General features: G+C 40.8%; 1 protein-coding gene across 5 annotated transcripts in view; it reads left to right on the top strand.

Moving 5' to 3' along the window:
* GPR63 (G protein-coupled receptor 63) overlaps window positions 1-9792 on the top strand; it is a 127195-nt gene that overhangs the window by 67647 nt on the left and 49756 nt on the right. Inside the window, exon 1 of one of the 5 annotated variants that reach the window (XM_081530373.1) lies at window positions 1483-1770. The exons of 3 other annotated variants lie outside the window; for them this stretch is intronic. The gene's annotated coding sequence lies outside the window, so the exon portion shown is untranslated. Of the gene's footprint in view, window positions 1-1482; window positions 1771-2070; window positions 2304-9792 lie in introns of those variants that run through there. One more of the 5 variants, XM_081530376.1, reaches the window with a different exon arrangement.

Raw genomic sequence — 9792 nt, forward strand, 5'->3', positions numbered from 1 at the left:
CATAACCATGATATGAAGAGAAATGAAGTCCCAAACTCTTTGAACTCCTGAAGAAAAAAGAAAAAGGATTATAAAAAGCATTTTTTTTTTTTTTTGCCAGTTCTACTCTTGGGATTTCAACCTCCTTCACTGTAGGCTTTCAAAAACCAGTTTGATTCAGGTACCTATTACATCTAACTATCCTGACTAAACAAGACTTGATCATGAAACTACTGTAGCTTCACTCTTGCTCGCTACTAACCTCCTCTCTCATCTTATCCTTTGGTCTGACAGCACCATGTCTCCTGCTTTTATGAAGCCCAAAACTTGTTTCCTCTCCATCTGGTAAGAAAGTTTCCTCCAGCCTTTTGTATATTGCTTCCCACAAGTTCACATGTGCTTGTTTCACAACTGCTGGTGGCAGGAGGGGAAGAAATGAGGTCCAGTCTCAGGCAACTGATTCCAGTGTCTTGGTGTGAATTAGAAAATACCTCTCCCCCAGAGTCTCCCCTTGCCCCTGTTCTTTGGAGACCAGGCTGGATCTTAATCTTGAATTGCCTGCCCACAGCCACCTCAGCCAGAGGACACTGTGCAGAGTACAAATAACACAAACACCGGGCTCAGGTCTCACAGTATGAAGAAGCAAGAGTTGGAACCAAGAGGTGAAAAACAAGCTCTCTGCTGCCCACACCCACTGTTTCTGTGGTCTCTTCCTGGGGCATTGATAGCTGCTGATGCTGTGTCTCTGGGCATCCCCACACTGGGCACTTTTCATTTTGCTCTTAGCAGTGATCACAAATATGGGTGAGAGCTGGAAAAACAGTATCACTTGTCACTTGAAAGCAGCATCGCCAGTATCATTTTGATCTTAAGGTGATATCTTTTCTGAGGGTCCTTCCAAGAATTCAGTTGGGTGATCTTCACAGCCAGTCTTTGCTGTAAAGCAAAAAAGCCAGTGGTTCAAGAAGTCCTGTGGGAGGCTGCCTGGCCATTGACTATTGGACGAGGACAGAGCACATATTAAAGCAGGGCATTTAGCAAGTCTCCCATGCCACACATTAGTGACACCTTCAGGGGTCAGTCTAGGGGCCCCTGAAATCTTTATTATTTCAGTCTCCTGCGCTCCCAGGGCTGGGGTGAGACTCTCATCCCTCTATTGGAGATAGAGGAAGAAAAAGCAGTAAACACAGGACGAAACGCAATTCCAATGGGCAGTCGCCAGCGGCGCGCATGGGCTTTGGGGGCGTAGGTGAGCGCGGCACCGCAGAGGGGGCGGGAAGACAGGACCCCAAAAAGGCTGGGAAAGGTTAGGAGAAGGGGTGAAGTTCCAACACAGTCGTGGGGCGCCAGCCAACGGCGAGGGCAGCCGGCCGGTGCCGGGTCCCAGCATTTGCCCTATTTTTGCCCAGGCGGAGCGGCGACCAGACCGGCGGAGAGCGGGGGCGGCCCTCTCCGTCCTTGCGGGTCCTCCCCCTCTTTCCCTGCCCCCTCCCCCTGGCCGCCGTCCTAAAACGCGGCGGGCGCCTTTAAGAGGGAGCTCGGTTACCCTGGGGGCGGAAACCCCTCGGCAGAGAGCGAGGCGGCGGCGCTCTCCGCGATGCTCCTCACTTTCTGCTCCTGCTCCCGCCGCGACTGCCGCCACCCTCGCCTCCTCCTCCTCCTCCGCCTCGAAGCGTCGTTTTCTGCAGCCGGGGACAGAAGTGCTATGTCAGGAAAGTTCCGGGAGGGACTGGCTGGGGCCATGCTCCCCGGGCTCTCCTGCAGGCGCCCGCGCGCAGCCCTTTGTACGAGGTGAGGCGTGGGGGGTCCCCGGCCCCCCGGGGACAGGTAGCCGTCCGCGGGGAGCGCTTCGATTCGCCGCGGTGGGAAGGGTTGTGGGGTTGGGCGGAGTGTGAGGTGGGGGACGAGGCCGGTGAGACCGAAGTTGTGCTGGAGAAGCTTGGGTTTTCGGGAAGGTTTTTACAGCTGGACTCGAGGGATTTCGGCAGCCGGCGCCACACGGTGGGGCCCGGCCAGGACTCGGTGGCCCCGAGCTCCGCCTCGCGTCCCCTCCCGACGCCCCCTGCCCCGGCCCCTGCCCGCCCCAGCCGTGAGGCCTTAGAGGAAAGCTCTCGGCTGCAGGTCGGCACCCGGTGCCGGGTTTGTCTCTGCCCGGCCCTCCCCTCGAGATGCTGTGAAGTGCTGGGAGTGAGAGGAAGGGGATGGAATCCTCCTGAACTTTTACACTGCGGACTCCTCACTCCTTAGGGATGCAGTTCACCTGTTTTGCCCAAGTCGGAGGACTCCTTCCAGCTCCAGCAGTTCGAAGAGATTGCCTTTTACATGTGGGTGAGCTTTCGGCGCTGTGGTCCGTCTCTCAGCCTTGATCGGGCTTCAGCATTGCATTGATTTTAGTCCTCATTCCTCCGCCCCTTTTGGGAATTTTTTTTAAAGAAAAAAATAATATCCTGGAGGATTAGGGTGCTGAAATAAACAAGCAAACAAAACAACAAAACCGAACAATATATTTTTATGAAATTTACCCCCAAGGCTGACTGAAATGTTCCAAGTGATCTTTTTAGTCCTCATGAAATATTTAGTCTTGATCTTAACACTTATGAAAGGCAGGTATTCCTGTAGTAGGATGCAGTATTTTTTTTTTTTTTGGTGGTGAGATGAGGTTTTAAGCATGTTTTGTTAAAGAAGGATTTTCTCTTTATTGGTGAATTTGGTTTTCATTGTATCTTAAGAAGACTCCAACTAATTTTAGGAGTAGTATTTCTAAGAATCTTAAGTAAAACCTCATATTTCTTGCATAATCCTTCTTGCTTCAGGCAATTTTACTCTTGGATAAGGTATGTAATAGATGTAATTATTTGATGAAACTTAATATATATAAGTTCATTTATTGCCCAAATGGCCAAGTTTTCTTTTTTCATGTATCCTGTGGGTAAAAGGAAGCCCATTTTCTCACATTGCCAGTTCTCTTCCACACCTTTCTATCCCTGTTTCTGTTTTCTTCACTCACATTCTATACATCTGATGTCACATGCAGATCACAGGTGCTGATGGCAAGTCTCTATACTTTGTGAAGTGTTGAATAGCCAGATTTAAGTGATGTAATTGATTATATCCCGATTATTTTGAAAAATAAAAATAGAATGTGGAAGCTTTAAAGAAAAGTGTCATGAAGTATTTTAAATTGTCAGGTATATGCTTTACATGTAATTTGTGTGTGGAAAAATGTACTACAGAAATAGACAGGGGGTATGGTAGGAGACAACTTACTTGTAGTGGGGAAGTATTGAAAGAAAATCATTGTAGAATAAACATTAATATGATAACTTTTTGTTTGGAGTATAGATTTTCATTTCTGAGCACAGTTTTGTCACTCTGCTGTCAAATATGTTAAAGCCTTAAAAAAAGAACTCTTCAACTCAAGCATTTTCTGAAAATTTGTAGCAAACTGAGCATTCTTGGAAAAAATTTGCTTAGAAAAATTCACATACTTAAAACCCACACTGCAGTTACTAGTTTGTTTGCCTTAAGTTTTCTGGACTCCAGGCAAGAAAATACTGCATTCAGAAAGAATTGGGGGTTCTAAGGTGGATGTGACTTATTTCCTAGAACTGTGTGAATTAATATGAGTACCTTGAGATTTGGTATACGATTTATTTGATTGAGATGATGGTTTTGTGAATAATCCTTTTTGAAACTATATATTCCCATATATATCACATATACATATGACAAAATTCATGTCTATCTGTAGATGTGGGTATTCATATATTTCTGTATCTCTGTATATCTATAAGAGCATAAACTGTTCAGGGACTCAGTAATACTCCTGCACTAAGAATAGCAGATCTAAAAGATGAGAAACTGAACATGTTTCTTGCTAGAGCTTGTCATTGATTTTAGCAATTTCATCAGTATCAGATAAGTTAAAAGATACTGTGTTTTCCAGCATGTTCTTGTTCTCACACCAGACTTGAGCCAGGAAGCCATATTCCAGTGGTCCTAACTCCATATTTTTAGAATGGACTGAGTTATCACACAATTGGTTGATTGAATCAGGCATTTCTTAAGCTTCAGTAATTTATCTTCAGTAGAGGAATCCTGGCAAAATTTAGCTTGTCAATATAGTGTTTTCTTCTTCTGATTACTTTCAAGCATTCCCTGTTGGTCTGGAACTTAGAAAGTAGACCTTAGTGGCATGGGAGATAAACCTTGGGTCAGTTTTGGTGCTCTAGTTTGTGAAATGATGTCTTGAGTATTTGATATGAGAGAGATACCCATTTATACTTGGGAAAATAATACATTTGATACAGTACTCCAATCTCAATAAGCAAAACTTTGGAATATTTCTTATCATGTTCCACAGCTGAAGCTGCTGCATCTCAGCATACGTATGAAAATTAGAAATGAAATGATTTTTTAGACATTTTTTTCATTTGCTGGGCATTTACCAGAGATGAGTTTATATTTGCTGCAAATGTCCTTTACTTTGTTGCTTGTGGCAATTTTTCCTTTTTCCTTTTTTTTTTTTTGCTACTGTGATGTGTATATTTAGGATGAGTTCTTAGTGTTTACTTGAAATGGACAGTGCTGTGTTTCATAGAGTTTATTTTGTGTCTTTTCAGCCTAAAAAATAATATTTGAAATATTTGACTGTACGTGTGAGATAACAGACTTTCAGAATGGTGGGATCTTGGTCCATTACAGTTTCAGTTTCCTGGGAATTTTCTGTTTAAGGTCAGATGCCGGCCCTGCTTTAAACTGGATGATCCACAAAATAGGTACTTTTGCAACCACAAAATGTGGAGAACATTCCAAATAATTTGCAGTGTGGGTAGCCCAACATGCTTTAGTGTTTAGTTGGCTTGAGGCAGTGTGCCATGCTTGTAAAAAATGGTTTTTGAAGCTGACAGCAAGCTGTTTCACTCTTTGAGTTTGACACTTAGGATAAAGTGCCTTTTAGCCTCTGTGCCAGTAGATGTGGACAGGATTGGTATTATTAATAAAAGTACTTTTGTTCCCATTTCTGTATGATAGATTCAGAAAACTCAAGAATGAAATAGCTTAATATGCTGGGAAGCTCATTCACGTTCATTCACAATGTCATGAAGGTTTGAGAAGGTTGGATTTTAACAGAGCTTTTAAGTCCTGGGCAAAAGAGTGTATATTTGCAGTTAGGAGGATCATCTAGTGGTCACTCTATTGAAATTAATAATAACACTATTATTAACAGTATTTCCTTTGAGTGATAAACCTCCCAGGCCCAACTTTGATTAAAAACATCCCCACTGTGCCAATCACCTAGCATGTATATTAATTGATTCTTAATAATTTGAAACCCTCATGTGTCATTGTAGTCATAAGCTTTAGGTACCTTTGGTTTTTGACTGAAGCTTCTTGTTTACCTTCTTTTCTATCAATTGATGGAGCCCAGTCTACATAATTAAAGCTGCTTTTATTTTATTTTTTTTTTTGGCTGTGCTGGATCTTCTATTAGTAGTTGCAGTAGGTAGGTTTAGTTGCCTTGGGGCAAGTGGGATCTTAATACCCAGACCAGGGATTGAATCTGTGTCCCCTTTATTGGAAGGAACACTGGACCACCAGGGAAGCCCCTTCATTAAAGCATTTTAAAATATGTTACAAAATTTTTTTTTTTTTAACATGAAAATGTCTAAGGATTTGCTTTAGGGAGGGAGTGTAGAAGTGACATGATTTGATTCTGTATTGTAGCTCTTACCTTCCAAAGGAAGGTGTTTTCACCTCTTCCTTTTTTTTTTTTTTAAGCAAAAACAAATGCATAGGTAATTTTAGAGAAAGAACATTTGCAGGCATTTAAACATGCTTGAAGTTTCAATCAAAATAAGGGTCTCAGCTCAGAGTTACCTAAGAATAAGTTAACGTCTGTACCAGGTGTTCATTACAGTTTCTGGCTGAGAGTGTCTGCTGCTGATCTAAGTTGGGATCCTGGGAAGCTATAGATTCAAAGAGAGTTGAAATGAAAAGGGGCTAATTCCAGGCATAGCATCTATTGCCTTCCAGAGCAAAAAATATTTGCCTAAGTGTGTACTTCTAATAAAATGAACTTTTCATCATTTTAGCTTATTTTTTCCATTTTCTCCAGGCTATAAATGAAATATGGTGTCTTCATTTTTGATTAACCTTCCACTTCTAAAGTTTCACACTGTTCAGCACTAGCTTTTAAGACCCTGAGCTTGTTCCCAGCAGTACTTTCCAAATGTTTTCCCTTCTTTTGAATTATTGAATTCTTTAATGATACATTATGAGTTTTGAATTTAAGGTTCCTCCATCTTCCTTAATAGGCCTTAGTTGAATTTACTTCTACTTAAAGGTGCAGTGATGTTGGTCGCTTCTCATTTTTGTGTCTGTATTTCATGTACAGTTGCTCTTATAGGGTTTCAAATCTTTATTCATTATTCGTATGTGTGAAAAATTTAGAAAATCCAGACAGGCCAAAAAAGGAAAAGGAGAATTACGCCTATTAACATTTTGATATATATTTTATGTGCATAAAGAAAAAACTATTTCATTTTCTTAAAATGATACTTTACTTACTATTTTGTTTCTTTTAATCTTTCATACAAAGATGAATCACATCCCATATCATAGAATGATCTTCTGTAACATGTTTTGAATACTAAATAGTATTTTGTTCTGTGGATGTATCATATTTCATTGGAGATATGCTATAATATCAGGCAGTTTTTCCTTTTTTAAAATTGCTGATATATAGCAGTAAATATCTTAAAGCTCAGTTTTTGTATATATCTGTGGTTATTCTGTTTGGGTAAAACCCTGAAAGAAGAATTTGGGGATAGGGATAAAGGGCATTGATGTTTTTCATTGACCTCAAGGCATTTTATTAGTCCCAATATAAAATCTGTAGAGTTCATCATAGCTTTCCTTGATTACCTTCTACGGTCTTTTTGGTTAGTATAATATGAAAGACTCAAGTCAGATTGCATTTGAACTCAGACCTGACTGACTGGGGCTTTATCCAAATTAAATAATGCTAGGTATAATATTTATAAAAACTCAGCTATAAGGTACAGCCTCAACACCAAACCATCCATCAGTGCCCAGTTATAGCTGTAAATGCTATTTCCACCTAAACAGGAATAGCAGTTGATAGCGTGCCCTGAGAGTTCTCTCTTATTCTTTATAAAAATTTTTTAAAACATATTTGTTTGACTGTGCTAGGTCTTAGCTGTGACATGCAGGATCTTCACTCTTAATTGCACCGTGTGGGATTTAGTTCTCTGCCCAGGGATCGAACTCAGGTCCCCTATGTTGGGGGCATGGATTTTTAGCTACTGTACCACCAAGGACATCCCTCTCTTCACTTTCAGTCTCCTTACTATATTACCATCTGAACTCCTGGCCATGTACACTGATATATCCATAATTGCTGTATGGTAGAGTAATTAAATATTGTTTCCTATATAGCCATCTCTAAGATTTAATGATTCTACTTTCTGTCCTTTGCTGCCAACAGCTAGACTCTTAATGTCCTCTGTGTGTTTATATCTCTATATCTGTATTTTATTTATTTATCTCTTTCTCCCTCTCTGTCAATAATACAGAACTTTATCATAGCCAGAAATTACCTTTTGAAATCAGATAAGTGTCCCTCTGACTACCACAAAAACATAGTCACTCCTGAGAACAATTTAAAGGATACAAAATGGGAAAAAACTAAGAAAAGGACTTGTGTGAAAAACTCACGGATTGGTAGGTTAATGTAGAGAGAAATTCTCTTCTTCATTTTTATGACTAAAGTTATCTTTAGCTGTCAGACATGACTCTAATGACGGCAGAATGGCATTTGTATTTTCGTGTACATTTTTCAGTTTTAGAATTTAGTGCTGGCTGTAAAAAGGAGACAGAAAATAAACACACACACACACTCCCAAACATATTTTTTGGGTCAGTTGTTCTTTTTTCAGACATTGTCTTCTGCACTGTGTGGAGACCATGTCCTTTCCTCCTTTTTCTAAGTCACGCCAAGCTTCTCTGTCCCCTTTTTAGTGTTAGTTGCTCAATTGTGTTCAACTCTTTGTGGCTCCACGGATTGTAGCCTGCCAGGCTTTGTGACCCCACGGACTATAGCCTGCCAGGCTCCTCTGTCCATGGGATTCCCCAGGCAAGAATACTGGAGTGGGTTGCCATTTCCTCCTCCAGGGAATCTTCCTGACCCAGGAATTGAACCCAGGTCTCCAGCATTGCAGGCGGTTTCTTTACCTACTGGGTGCTTACCTGTTTTAGCATTTCAGAATAAATATTTTGTTTAGATGAGTATCATTTACCTCTTTAATATTTCAAACAACAGGAATCATATCTTTGTATTTTGGTCCAGATTATAATAGGCTTGTAAAGATTGAACAGGTACATTTTCTCATGAGATTGTATGGATGTTCATTGTTTATATGGGAACATTTGGAATATGTTTCTGAAACTGATCTTGCTACATGCTTTTAAAAATATTTGTTGTGAGGTACCTAGGTGATGCTAGTGGTAAAGAACCCACCTGCCAGTGCAGGAGACAAAAGAGACATAGGTTTGATCCCTGGGCTGGGAAGATGCCCTAGAGGAGGGCATGGCAGCCCACTCCAGTATTCTTGCCTGGAGAATCCCATGGACAGAGGAGCCAGGTGGGCTACAGTCCAAAGGGTCGCAAAGAGTTGGACATGACTGAAGTGACTAGGCAGGTGCACCCACGCACCATGTACATATGCTTTCCAGATGGCACTAGTGGTAAAGAACCTGCCTGCCAGTGCAGGAGACATAAGAGATGTGAGTTTGATCCCTGTGTCAGGAAGATCCCCTGGAGGCGGGCATGGCAACCCACTCCAGTATTCTTACCTGTGAAATCCCATGGAGAGAGGAGCCTGGCGGGCTACAGTCCATAAGGTCACACAAAGTCAGAGATGACTGAAGTGACTTAGCATTCATGCATGCACACCTTGTACATATGATGCTGTAGAAAACATACTTGTAAGTTAAAAAAAAAATAGAATATCTTTGGACCTACTTCCAAGGTTGAAAAGTATGATATACATATAATCTCTCAGTTTACCCATTCCCTACCTTAAGTCACCTTGCTTTATGTCTGAAGCAATATATTCTTTAGTTTTGGTTGTTTTTACACTTTACATGAAAGGAATTATTATATATGTCTTATATACTTTTATGTTTGCTTCATTTGTTCACTGTTACAATTTTGAAATTCATCAGTGTTGATAGCTGTAATTTGTTTTTGATTCTGTTTAGTGTTTTATTGTATGGATTTTGTAATTTATTCATTCTACTTTTATGGGGCATTTGTCATTGTAACTAGGTTTTCAAAAGCGTAAAGTATAAGCATAAGTTTTTCATGATATCCTTTCATCTGTTTAATCATTGCCATATCTGAGACATGTCCCCTTTCTATTTTACTCTTGATGCTGTTCATTTCTGTCTGTCTGTCTCTGCTGCTCTGTCTTTCCTTTCTCAGTTTTGTTTTTTTCCTTTTGGCCGCTCCACCTGACATATGGAATCTTAGTTCTCAGATCATGGATTGAACCCATGCCCCCTGCAATGGAAGAATGGAGTCTTAACTACCCGACCACCAGGGAAGTCCTTCTCCTCCTTCAATCTTGAGATGTATCTCTCTTAATAGTTTCAAAAAACCAACTTTTGGCTTTGCTGATCATCACTATTACATTTTTTTTTCTTAACTCATTTTTGCTCCTTTATTTGCTTTCTTCCGTGTTTTTTGGTTTATTCTGCCATTATTCAGATTTCTTAGTTTGGGTGCTT

The sequence above is a fragment of the Giraffa tippelskirchi genome, chromosome 9 (assembly GCF_054371585.1).
Source record: "Giraffa tippelskirchi isolate mGirTip1 chromosome 9, T2T-mGirTip1v1.2.pri, whole genome shotgun sequence".
Lineage (NCBI taxonomy): Eukaryota > Metazoa > Chordata > Mammalia > Artiodactyla > Giraffidae > Giraffa > Giraffa tippelskirchi.